Source organism: Trichogramma pretiosum, unplaced genomic scaffold (genome assembly GCF_000599845.2).
Source record: "Trichogramma pretiosum strain Unisexual culture from Peru unplaced genomic scaffold, Tpre_2.0 scaffold19, whole genome shotgun sequence".
NCBI classification, from domain to species: Eukaryota; Metazoa; Arthropoda; class Insecta; order Hymenoptera; family Trichogrammatidae; genus Trichogramma; species Trichogramma pretiosum.
Window position 1 is genome coordinate 1893960 of NW_019641707.1, and position 14507 is coordinate 1908466.

Genomic DNA, 14507 nt, shown 5'->3' on the forward strand with positions numbered 1-14507 from the left:
TCCAGCAAAATTTCAAAATTCATATTGTTATTGTTTGAATTCGATCTTGTTGCATTGTACGTATAAATATGAGTTGCGTGGCGCACGCGATACATACATTTGCTAGTCTTCTGGCTTAAGACCGAAGCGAATTATAACTCAAAGGAACGAGGCAAGCCTCGGCAGCAGCAGCAGCAGAAGAAGAAGAAATGGCAATCAAGCAAGGCAAGTGGAGTCTCGCGTGAGCATTCATTATATGCGAAAGTACAGGTAAAGTCATGGTGTGAATGGCCTCATAGTATAGCTGCAGACACGCGTGCCTCATACCTTACGTGCACCGATTAAACGCGTGCACATAGAGAACTCTAATGGTTCACGCGACACATATGTACCATGTGCGCGCTATATTATTATGCGATAAAAAAAGGCCGCGAGAAAAAATGCGCATTACGCAATCTCGATGCGGTAAGGCCCTCTTGTTGGTTCGGGGTAGTTCATTCTATGACGTAATTCTCGTGGCAATTGAAGGTACCTATAAAACTTTAAGTCTCATCGAGTACTGTAAGAATAATCAACGGTGAATTTCATTGCATGAAAATAAAATCTTTTAAATATCCCCCATAAGTAATAAAAAATAAGTCGATATGTTTTGTTAATGATGTTCAAGTTGTAGCTGTATTCATTAAATCAACGTACGTAAGAGTTAGCGAGTTTAAGATTAATTTAATGAATAAGAAGTAAACTTTGAAAACTTTCAATGCGTAGTTACACTTAGCACAGTAATACGACAACAGCTTTATTTACATTACAAAATGATAAAAATATTGAAAATTTAGGAATAATTTGATAAAATAAATTAATAGATCGTTATATATTTTATTTCTAACATTTTATACGATAAAATTTCACAGGCAAGCTTTTTTTTCTATCCAAATTCGTGAAATTTGAAATCAAAATAAGAGACTGCTATTACTTTGGAGACAACGAAAACTGCCTCGTCCCGTAGAGTGTTATTAATAAAGGCACTTATAAAGGTACAGTAATACAGGTGCAAAAACCAGTTCTCTCTGAAATCCAATTGAAATATTTACATTTGATTAGTCTCCAATTCCGATTAAGTCTGATAGCTTCTCGCAATCTTCTTAGCCTAGTTTCTACAGAGATTGAGAATGGAAAAAAAGAGAAAAGAGAAAGAACACAATCGCAAAGTATAGCGCATTTCTGTTCCCGAAACAGGAAAAATCTTTACAAAACATCCCGTACTTGTCAAGGCTCTTACGTTAAAGCGTAGGCTTTTATCTTCTTTATACTTTTTTGATTTTATTCGCTTATAAAGAAAGTCGAGTCTTTTGATGTAAGTGAATTTATGAATGTATAATGATTTGGTCTAAATGTTAAAAGAAAATCTTTGATAAAATAATGTCTAATTGGAGTTAAAACTAAATTTTTAAACAAGCTTTAAATGAGAGATCCGTAAAAAAGATGGAAAAAGTAATGCTGAATTTTTAATAGACTCAGTGAAAGTACAGTTTAAAATATATAAAAAGAATGAAAAATAACAAACATTTTCATTCGGTAATATCTTATGATATAATTTTAGGTATACATTGAATAACACAAGAAAAATAATCATAATCATGTAGTACTTGACAAACGATACTATGTTGAAAATGCTTGATTCGACTTTAACAGACCAATTATTTACTGCGGTAAGCAAAACAAACATCTGCACTTCAAACGGTTGCAAAATCATGTCAATTCATCTTCATTGAATCTAGTAGTATAGGTACATATGAATTTCAAGTGTCACTCCAAAGTTATATACATGATGAATTAATTTTTTTTTACCGTTTGTAAAATTCTAGTAAATTGTTTATTTTAAAAAAATTTAAATTTAATGTAAACGATGCAACGTATGTTCACATTGTAAAAAATACTATATTCTGCTATTTAAAAATGATTACTCTTTAATCATTTGTGAAAAAACATAAAATGATGGTTGATTTAGAGTATCAATTACGAGAATAAATTATTTAACCTTTATGCTTGTTAACAAAAGATTTCGATGTGGAATTTGAATTTTTTTCTCAAGATATTTCGTGACAATTTGCGGTTGTCAAGGGAAAAGTCCTAAATTATTTTCCGATGATAATACGCAGTATCGTGAATAGCAAATCAGACGTGTATTCTACTTTATGTACACTTTTGTGCATTATAATATAATGCATAAGTGCACGCATGGATGCTTGTACAGGCGGTGGTATACGAAGATAGGAACTCCAATAATGTAGCAGTGCAGCTTAGCATGCACAGAGACGAGTTCGTGCGTGCAGTCGTTGCGTTCATACTTCTACTATATGTGCGTGTGCTCCGCTACGCTCTATACGCCTGGTATAGATTGCTCCGGCAGAGCTTGAGATCATTGACGTTGAATATTTACTCTTTTTTCTCACGATTTTCATCTAGCACGCTCGGCAATATATACGATCAATAAACTACGTTAACGTAAAGTTCACCTTTAAAATTATTTGTTTATTAACTTTATCCCCGGTGGATTCAATCTCGATTTTTGGATATGCTACATGTTAATCATGTTTTTGCACGTACGTGCATGCAATTAGGTCAACTGTTATTGTCCCTTTATGTCCTTTTACATTGTGTTTCATATCTCGTTCATTATTAAGATCAAAATTTTGAATTTATTTATCAGGGAAGTAATTTTGCGATTAAGAGAAAAATTTCAAATATCGGTCAGGAGATTTAAGACCAAATGGATGTGTGCGCAAGATATCGAAAAAATTATGTCGATTCCGTTAAATGTATAAGAGCTCTTATTAGAGGCAAGCCAATCTCCCTTTGGACCTACAAATTCGATGTAATCTTATTTCGACAGTCCGAACAAGTTGTCGACCAAGCCGATTAAACCCCTCGTCTCCTTAATCCCACGCTTATGTACGAGATTCTTCTGGTTTTTCCACTTTTATTCCACATACATTTTTTATTCTTTTTTATTATCCTTCTTTTTGCCAAGGGAACATTCGGCAAATTCTCCAAAATGAAGCACTTTTTTAAACTTAGTGCTGGCTTACATTTTTTGGAGACAATATGTATATGGGTTATTATCTTTTTCAGAAGTTTAGTTGTAAAAAAACATTATGTGATTTTTCAAAGTACAAAAAACTTTTGCTTTTAAAATCAAGTAAGTTAATTACGCGAGTTACATGACAAAAATAACTTTATAGAGTCTATTTTCTCCATGTCACATCGACTGATCTAAAGACGTCGTTGTCGCTCGACAATCTCTTTGATACTCCGATCTGGGTGATTTACTTCTACTGTTTGCGCCGATCTACTTTACATTCGTAACATCGTAATATACGTATCACGCTTGTAGCTTCTGCAATTTTCAGTTACGCTAATTTATCAACTGGATCGATATACATTTGAATACTGTTTCTTCGACTGCTCTTTCATTCATTTCAAGTAGATACGTTACGTGTAATGGTGGACTCTTTCGAGTCTTTGATTCACTGCGGCGGTCAAATCAAACTTTACATCGAGCGCCAACGTTGTCCCAGAGAATAAATTAACGTTTTACGTTACTCAATTTTCAAGCCACGCGATGTACACGAAGCTTTAATCTATCCGCGTGTATAGTTCTGATTTCTATGAAAGACAAAAACATGCCTCTTGATATCTAATTTACTAATACTGATAAACGGCGAACATCGTCATCAATTTCTCATTGTCACTACAAAGCTCGCAACGAGAACAACCACACAACTCTCCTTCCTGTTTTCAATGGCATTCATTATGAACTTTCAATTACGGCAGTGGCTGCAGCGACTGTCGATGTTCTGAGTTGTCATTCGTCGACGATGCATTATAAAACAAGCGAACGTACTACGAGGCATGTATTAACTCTCCTACTCGCGCTGCCAGCTAAGTGCCAATTCACACTGAGTAAACATGCAAGACTACATTTGTTAATGCAATAACACGCGTCGTTGTTTATTTTACTGAAAAATATTCGATCTGTTATTTGTTGCAGATTAAAAATTTACCAATACTCGTGGATGAGGGGCTAATGGTTTATAAGCTTTATAGCAGCAAGTTTGGTCGCAGATTATTCACGTAACTTGGAGCAGCACAACGAGTGCATAAAAAAACTTGACTGTGCGCGATGGCAAAAAGAAGATAGCGCGCGCGGCAGAACATAGCCGGAATTAATTGAAAATCCCGGAACGCACGTGAATTAACCGAAAACATTTGATGATGAGTTTCAAAGTTTCTCCTTTGTTCTATCCGTAATCGATTAGTTCGCTGATAGAACGAGGCATAGTGAAGATCAGTTTTCACCAGAAAGCAGGAACCCCTTAGCCGCTGATTGACGTTAAAAAAGTTAGATTACTGGCGCGCGCGCAAGAGCTTATGATTTAATGTGAAACTTACTCGATTACTTTTTTCACGCTCTATAAGTCAACGGGTCGGAAAGATTTATCGATTTTCATTTGAGAAATTAAAAACAGCCATTGCTCGAAAGAAACGAGCCTGCAGAGCGCGCGTGCCTATATATTTTAATGCCACGTCCAGTAGTAAGTTCAACGTATGGTCGGACTGCCGCTGCCGGTATAACAAACGCACAACAATTTAAACTGTGTCACGCGTAATTACGGTGAGAAGCGTCGGCGGCGGCCCCTATGCCGCATCGATATACTACTATGTGCCGCTAGCTAGCGCGCGTACCCGCGAGTGCAGAGAGTGCGATAAATCATACGGCAAACAAAGTATTAGCGGTCACAACGCAGCTAATAGTAATGGGACTGCAGAAATGCAGCGCGCACACACACAGGCACAATCGATACTCATGTTCTCGGCTGCTTCGTGGCACGCAAAGCGTAGTCAAATAACCTGAATATTATATAGTAATATGTGTACACGCTGATTCGTGCATTTAACTGACTGCAGCAGGTCGTCGTCGTCGTCGTCGTCGTCAAGGCACTGCAGGTACATTAATCGCACATGTATATAAACGTGGCCCACATGCGCGCACACACACACACACACACACACACACAAGAGCGAAGCTTAAAAAGCAGAGCGTGCTTATAAAGGGCAAAGGACGATGGTACGTGTGTACGTGTGTGCAGTTAGGCTATCTTTAGAATCGAACTGCAGAGGGCACAGGGAGAGGGAATAAGGAAGACTTGTTTAGTCCATCGACACGCGAGCGTTGCAAAAGTCATCGACCTCTGATAGACCGCACCAGTGCTCAGCTTATGCATACACATATATGTATAGCGAAAGGCTCGCTTTGTACATGACAACCAGGCCGTAATGCGGCGCTTATGTTTGCTTTTCACCACGCGCACGACGAGCGCACCTAGAAATATATGTTTGCGGCATCTTCTGCCCTCCCACCCCTCCTCACATGCGGGAGAAGGTAAGAGCTATTCAGAAATGAAGCAAAAGACTAACTAATTCATTTATTATGTATCTTCTTCTTAGGCTAAAGTTTAATTCTACATGCGTGTTCTTGAAGCGTCGACAGAAACTTTAGAGAGCTGATACACTATATCGTTTAACTAATCAAGTTTTCCAATTGCTCCGGGCTATCGATGAGATTTGTATTAACTTTCGTATACGTGTGCTAGCGGGCGAGCTACTGGTGTTGGGCATTATCAGCCTCGGGTAATGAATTTGAATGAAGCTTTCAGCAAGTGTTGTGGCGGTGCATCAAAAATGTACTGTAAGCTAGCAGCAACGAGTTTAATCGATAAATAAAACTGCAGCGAGTAGCTAGTAAAAAATTCTCAAGAATTATTCGTTACCACGAAGTTAAAATTAAAAATTTCAAGTTATAAATTCGAGAGTTACTGAAAAACAATTTTACGAAAAAATTGTACGAAATATCTCATTTTCTTTCCTATAAAGGCAATAATCATACCGTCGATTTTGTGGGCGATAAAGACGATCTCATCGGACTTTTAATACTTCCATGGAGGACTTCTGACGATTGAGACTTTTGTGCTACGCGAAGTCGGTACTTCATTCGAATTCCGATTTCCCGAGTACCTCAGTACAAAGTATACTTTTTTCTATGCAACTATAGTTTCTCAGCATTGAAACATCAAAGCTTAGTTCTAGCATTCAAGTCATTTTGCATTTAAATAGATTTTTTGGTGCTTTTTAAATAAATTATTTTCATATGCATGTTCCAGTAACCCAATTTATCTAAAAGTATAATTACTCGAAAAAACAATCAAAATACAACAGTCGTGTTACGTGTATCGGAAAATGATTGGAATTTCCATCTATTAATATTACAATTTCAGTTAATCCCTGTATTAATGCACGTACATTTCTACAGGATATTTCCAATATTCGTATAAAATAGAAATACATCTCTTGCTTTTTTATCTTCATATTTTCCATTTATATATACTGCAGGATCAATTAACAAATATTTATTCAAAATCTCCACTCCAGGGATCCCTTTTTGATGCATCCACGCGAGCGTATTCACTTTAACAAATTACCAACGCAGTCGGTGTGTTTATATCATCAAAAGGATTTTTTTCTTCGACAAATATTGATATTGCTATAAAGGAAGCACGCAATCAATTTGGAGGTTCTAAAACGGGATAATAGTGCGTTTATGCACGAACCAAAAGTTGACCGTATTATGTTGATAAAGGTATGGAGCTGCGGCTGGACTAATCTCCGTTCATTAGAATGATAGGCCATTTCTGCACATAATAATACGGCTTAATATTCACGCCTTTGAAGGAATAATTTTTCATTAATATATTAATTCCTACGTTTCATGCAGAAGTATCTGATGTTACAGGCATCAATCAATGCACACTAAATTACAATCAAATAAAAATAAATTTTTATTAAAATATGAGTGGAATAAATCTGGTACAAGAGCTGTTAATAATGGCATTATATCCGAAAAATTACTATTTTAAAGGTTTTAAAATTCATCAACATGAATTGTCTTGTTTCTAGCGAGGTTCTGTTATAATTATGATGCAAATATTAAATGCATTTTCTGAAATGACAATTTAACTGTTTCAAAAAATTTTGATTAGTTTTCAACCACTTTCAGCCTCCACCGCTAAATGGCGAGTATCTAACAATTTATAAATTTACAAGTGGAAAAGTAAAAATAATTGTATGAGTCAAAGACCCCATTAGACTGCATAACATAACAGAAAAGATGAACTGTCTAAGTTGAACTATCGGGTTGAGTTTTCCAAAAAATTTCAAGTCAATAAATCCGTTACATAAGTTTAATAATTTTAAAATTAATACAATCACCATTAATATTACACCAAGCTTATTGATAAATAGAGTTGAAACATATAAAAGAAATAAAGAGGGTAAATTATAGAAATCTCGCGAATCAAGCATGACAAAAATTAAAAAACCTTACACCCAGTGTATTTTTGACGAGAAATACAATGGTGACAATTATGGATTTGCCTTGAACATAATTTCAAAACTACAGTGAACCAATAGTATATTACTACCATAGGCCGCGTAAAACAGAATAGTATATTTTGTACTTAGGGAGTGAACAACTGAAAAGTCTCAGAGCACGTAGAATTTATCAGCCGAGGCTGATAATCACGTGCTCTGAGTCTTTATTTTTTCGCTACATAGGTGCAATAGTATATTTTGCACCTTGGGAGTGAAAAACTGGAAGGTCTCAGAGCACGTAGAATTTATCATCCGAGGCGAAGCCGAGATTGATAATTACGTGCTCTGAAACTTTCATTTTTCGCTACATAGGTGCAAATACAATTTTTTGTGAATCCCCCAGCCTAAAGTAACATATTGGTTTTGCGCAGCGGGAGTAAAATATTACTTTAGGTTGGGGTGGCACAAAAATACAATTTTTCGTGGAGCCATGTTCGGGTTTCGGAATGATAAATATTCGGAATCGTAAAGATTCGAAATATTTAAAATTCCGAATGTTTGAAAATCGGAATATTAAAAACGGAACCTGAAAAATTCGGAAAAACAAAATTTCGGATTAAAAAAATTTCGGAATAAAAAAGTTTCGGAAAAATTAAAATTCGGAATCCACAATATTGTTAGTGGAGAATGTAGACAATAAAATTTCCCATTAAAAATTTTGTGGATTCCGAATTTTAATTTTTCCGAAATTTTTTCATTCCGAAATTTTTTTATTCCGAAATTTTGTTTTTCCGAATTTTTCATGTTCCGTTTTCAATATTCCGATTTTCAAACATTCCGAATTTTAAATATTCCGAATATTTACGATTCCGAATATTTATCATTCCGAAAACTGAACATGGCTCTTTTCGTGAATCCCCCAGCCTAAAGTAACATTTTGGTTTTGCTCAGCGGGAGCAAAATGTTACTTTAGGTTCGGGTAGCACAAAAAAATATTTAGTGGCCGAGGCCGATAAACACGTGCTCTGGGGCTTTCTTTTTTCGTGGCATAGGCCTGTATACTATTTTTCATACACAGTGGCCCGAAAATCGCTCTTCCCGCTTTGCGCAGCGGCAGGGAAGTAGTCACTTTCGGGCCGCTGGTATGAAAAGGATTTTTTTCAATTCAAAGGCCTAATTTTTCATTACAGATATGGAAAAGACAAAAAAATTTTACGTTCAAATATGTTTATTTTTCTAAATTCATTTTTAAAAAGATGAAGTTAAGAATAAAGCTCTAATTGTAGCTCAAATTTTTTTTGAAAAATCGAAAAAAATTTGTCCATCGTATCTAGTAGAATTCTTTCTCTAATTTCGAATAAGGTTTTCTGAAATCTACCCACAAAATCTCGCACAAAATAGTACTCCATGCAACGGGTGTGGATATGCTTTTTCTGAAAAAACGAGAAGTATCGTGTTTTGCTCGACAAGTTGCATACAATATTTTATAGCTTAAGAGCCTAAAACTAGCGACAAAGTTGCGATTTGTAGGTTAGAGTGTTATAAAAGATAACATTTATGATAAAATTAGGGCTTCATTTGTAACCTTTTCTCATTTAAAATAAATTTTTAATTCATCAAGACTATTAGAAATTAGACTAAATTAGAATAAAACTTACTTTGTTAGTGAGTAAAACTACTCGAGTAAGATAAAAAAATTAGAATCTTTGAAAAAAACTCAACACTACTTCAACGACTATATCATGTATATTACTGCTAGAACATTATTTTGTATTTGCAGAGCGATTTTCGTTATTGTGCTTTACTCTGTTTCTCTGTATCTTTATGCAGCAGAAACTTTTTTTCAAGTTGCCCGTTTCTCTCTTAAAAATGATTCAAAATAATAAAACGTAGAAGTTAATTAACCTATTTTGACAAACTCTTGCATACTTTTTCGATATACATGCATACGTAGGTAAAGTCAAATGAGAAATTTTCTCACTCATTTTACAGGAGCGTGTATATACTAACTAGAACAATAATAAAATACTGATTTGACATTTATGCACATGCGATAAAGTTCTTAAGCCTTATTTTAAATTTCTGTAACGCGAGTTCTACTTGTTTCTCGATGTATGCCAAGTGTGATTAAACTCTATGTCGATCCCTTGTAATTACCCATTCCATCTCTCGAGCGAAAATTGCAAAACGCGTTTTTTATATTTTATTATCGATTCTGCGAAGAACTCCATTGTACCTCATCAAATCGAGCAGCGATTAAATAATGATTTGATTTATGCGCCTTGCAAAAACTAAAACTAGACCACGCAAACGTGGCAAGGTTTGCTGTGCTGAAGATAGCCCAGTTGCCTTGTATACCTTCGCTTCTTGTTTCGATGTTATTCTCTCGTTGGATCTCATAAGGGCAGAGTCAAACAAATGGCCACTTTATTCCCTACGGAAATGCCCCGTTGAGGTAGTAGAAGAGAAGCCGCTTGATTCGTTCTACATAGTAGCCGAAGCTTAACACTAAACCAATTATAAGTTGAGCAATTTAAGTAGCTTTTCCATAACGTTGTATACGAGTTTAGATGCTGATTTCGAATTATGTGATACTTTTTTTAACGAAATTAACGAGTAAATTTTTCTAGTATCTTGATGCTATTTGAAGAAAAAAATTATCTCAAGTTAAAAATATGTACACAATAAAGTAGTGAATTCATAGAAAAGCATGAAATATATAAAAATTAAACTATCAGTAAAATAAAACTACTTCAGTGTATATATCGATTATTAAAAAAGTGAATTGTCATGACTGTGTCTGGGATAAAAGAAGCTGCAGTGAATTGAATTTTCCAACCAATTTTCCTATATGGTCCGAGCTATCGCAGCATATGAACGGGGGAGATAGTATAGCTGCCCAATCTACAGATGTATTATTCCAGGACAGAATCATCCGATCACAACACAGAGATGGTCAAACATATCCGATAGTAAAAAAGTAAAAAGAGAAGAATAAAAACCATAGAGAGTAGAAGCGAGTATATATCGTACTTCAGCTGGTACATACGTACTGGCGTAAAAAAAAAGTAGCTACACAAAACGCGTTACTTTCATTCTCGACTTTCCTTCCTGCGATGACTACAGATACGATGTAGTCATGATATAGAAAACCTTGTCACGGTCATGGGATGCACGGGAAACTCTACAGGTATAGAGATCGAATGGAGAAAATTAAGGTGCATAAAAGTGCAAAAGCAATATGTTCGTGGAGAAAGTCATCGGTCGTGCGATTCTCGTAAATGTTCGAGGCAAAAAGTGCGGAGCATTTTTCCTCATCTTTGACCTATCTTGATATTTCATTGTAATTTTCTTTTAACTGAAAGTGTGGAATCCAACGGTTACTTTTAATCATGCAAACACTAATTTGATTAAAGATCAAATATTTTTCCAATTGATTGAATTTTTCATTTTTTCTTAAATAGTGACGGACAGTATCAGAGTCTTTCATAACCCTCCAGAAGATACATTTTTATTAATTTAACTAATGTATTTGAAAGTAGGTCAGTATAAGATCTTTGCAATAAAAAACTCGTTTTTATACTTTGACAGAAAGACATTTACGTCCAATTTTGATATTGCAATAATTTAAAAAATTCATTTTCAATGAAATAAAATAACTTGATGCGTGTATTTAAACTCGACATGTGTTTGAGTACTTAAATAAATTTTTATGAAAGATTAATGCAGAAACAAGTTTATAAACATTACTCAAGAAAATAGTAACTACATTTACCTACAATAACTCGAATAAAAAATATAAAAAAAAAAACAATATTTTTGAGAAATTGAAAGTATCTATAGTTTGCAGTTATCACCTACACTCAGCCACAGTCGTAGGGATTGTAGAAGAGACTACAATAAATGAAAATATTTTTCTTCAAGCTTCTTAGCAGCAGGCATTGCCACTTATATCATAGATCTATCTATTTAATTAAATTAAAAAAAAGTTTTTCAGTGGTTTTCAAAAATAGTATATTTTTCAACGTGTGTGGTTCATTCACACTCTAACCTAAAATACGCAACTTTGCCGCTAATTTTAGGCTCTCTAAAGAAAAAATAGTATCATTAACTGGTGCAGATATGGTTTTTTATCAAAACTCGTTACAGCACTTGCCTTCGGCTCAAGCTATAATCCCTCGTTTTGCTAAAAAATCATATCTGCACCCGTTGAGAAATATACTATTCATTGATCGCTTGAATATTCTTATATGCGTACGGTACAAATCATGTTCAAAAAACTATATTTTACTTCATTAATTTTTTAATGTACCTTATTTGTGATTCATTTTTATAAAAATCATTAAGTAATGAGTTGAAAAATTCCAATAATAAAATAATGCGATTTATTGATGGATGAAAAAAACAATTTTTTTCTATCAACGTCATTAGATAATCTGGAATGTCTTAAAGTATACATTTGTCCTTTTTTATGGAATAGACACTTAGTTGAATATACTCAAGCGAGTCATACAAAAACAATTCCCGTCGAAGAAAAAAAGCATGTATGTAAATTCGTTTATTCCGTTCGAAGATTTAAATCTTCGGGGCTGTCGTGGCGACTTACTGTAGGAGAAAAATTCAAGCGAGGGTAGACTCACATTCAGAAACGTCTCTTTAAAGATCCTATACCTTAACATTCACATGTATACATTCAACGAATGATTATATATGTACACATATACGTGCTCGCACTTTTTCCGTGCCATACATCTTCCTTTTTTAGGATTATTGAGACCTCCCGAGGGAAATTCTCTTCTGCTACTCTCTTTCTCTCTCTTTCTCTCTTTCGTAGAAAGTCAGCCACACATACGTTTGTTTATTTCTCTCTTTCTTTTTCAGCGCGAGGGTAGTTTGCTGAAAAAATGAATGCGACTTTTTGCGGCACTCTGAGTGAAACTAAGCATGCAAAAAGAAAAAGGGAGATTTTGTAAAAAAGAAGGATATAAATAAATTTTTTCAGCGATATTTTTATGCAATCGCAAGCTAAATCTTTACAATCACTCCCACAATGTTAAAAAATCTTGAAGTTCACGAACATTTAATGTCAAGTCAGATATTACAATTAGTGAAAGCAATTTCTTATTTTACTTGAAATATTTCTATGTGAAATCTCGATTGAAAATGAATGGGTAAAGACTAATTCTCTTTTTATATGCATTATTTTAATGCAAACATTCAATCGAAATGTATGCATTTTTAAATGTATACATTTCGATTGAAAATAAATGTTTCGATAGAAATTTATTTTTTGCGATAATAGTTTAAAATTTTTTTAGACATTAAATGATAATTAATGTTAACCCTCACTCTAGATGGCGAGTCTCTTTATCTGTAAATTTACAAGTGGCAAAGTAAAATAATTCTATAAACTAATCAGTATTAATTTACAAAATTAAGATTTTGAAAAATATTATGGATTTGTTTTATTTCAAAAATGTCAATAATTTAAATTAAATTCATTTTAAGGTGACTCTTTACTTAAACATTTTTTCATACAAGGTCTTGAAAATTTGGGACAACGTTAATTAGTGATATAATTATCTCCCTGCAAAATTTCAGACCCTGTTGTCATGCTAATTTTCGAGAAAAAGGCCATTGAAAGTTGACTTTTTAACACGGCGTATATAGGCGCACATTTACTTTTGAACCCTTCTTATTGAATATCTCGCAAAATATATCATACAGCTCTTCCAAAAACTGAAAATATGAAGTTGAAAGTATAAGCTTTCGATTGGTATATTAAAAAGTACATGTTATCATGCTAATTATTGTAATATTCGCCCGAGAGAGTGAAATTTTATGGTCCGATTGAGGTTTTTTCGTCTGCTGAAGAGAAGAGAGGACGCTTACAATACTGCAACATAGGACCCTCGGGCACCACAAGAGTCAAAACAAACTAACTACACTCGTATTGACTAGCCAAGTCAGTAAAGAGTCACCTTAATGTAAATATTTTCAAAATTTTACGTGGATTTACGATTTGAAAGTAAATGCAACTATCTTATTTTACCATCTATTCATAATTACTGTATGTACTAATAAAAGTTCAAGTTGATTGCAATATAATATGAACAAGATAAAAAATATTTGAAAAGTGATGTATATATTCATCATAAAGTAGAAAGAGTACGTACAGCCGAAGCTTTTACTTGCTGCCACGCACGATGACACGCATTGAAGGTTTTGTGATATGCACGAGAATATCAAATCATCGCTAAAATGTTTACAAGAATTTTTTTACAGGATTCTGTCGAGCCCTTGGTCCATTCCTCGATGTACTACAACCTCGAATACATCTGCACTAACCCAAACGAAAGGCTTACTGTTAGTGCGAGAGCATTAATCTAGATCTGAGGCTAAAACAATATGGCAGTTGAATTTCCACGTTGATTTTCAACGCCTTGTTCAGCTACATGCCTCTATACTCGTTTTCTACTGTTCTATATAGTGAATTTCCATTCTACTTTTTCGAGCCTGCTTTCATGAATAGACGTTTTGTCTGTACTCCATCGCAATCTACGTAGATGAACTAATTCTTGATGCATGTTACGAAAGGCCACGAATCTCCGACAAAAAACCTTTTTATAAACGTCTGAAAAGACGTCTCGCGCTTGACAAAATTTTGCTGATTGTCTTTTTGATTTATTCACTGTCGTATAATCGTGAACGCAGTTTTGTAAATAACATTATTATTTCGACGCGCCCGATTGAGATGATTAATATACTATTTATATTTAGCTGTCTAAACTCAACAAAATTAATGAGTATGGCTCGATCATTAGTTATGCATCTGAAACTTTGAATGATTTATGCACGAAAGCGCTTAATCAATGCTCAGCCTCCCGTGTAAGGCCAAGTATTTACTTTATCATTCCTTAATCAAAATTGCAACACATGAGCGACTAAACGGTCGAAATTAGCCCAGCTTTCGAGTTACGTCGTTGCTCCGTCATCGAGTTTTGGTTTATTATGCCGAACGATTGTCATTTTTGAAACAATATGCATGCACATAGAGCAGTTAAAAATTGATTCGCGCGTCTGCATGTATACTCGTCACT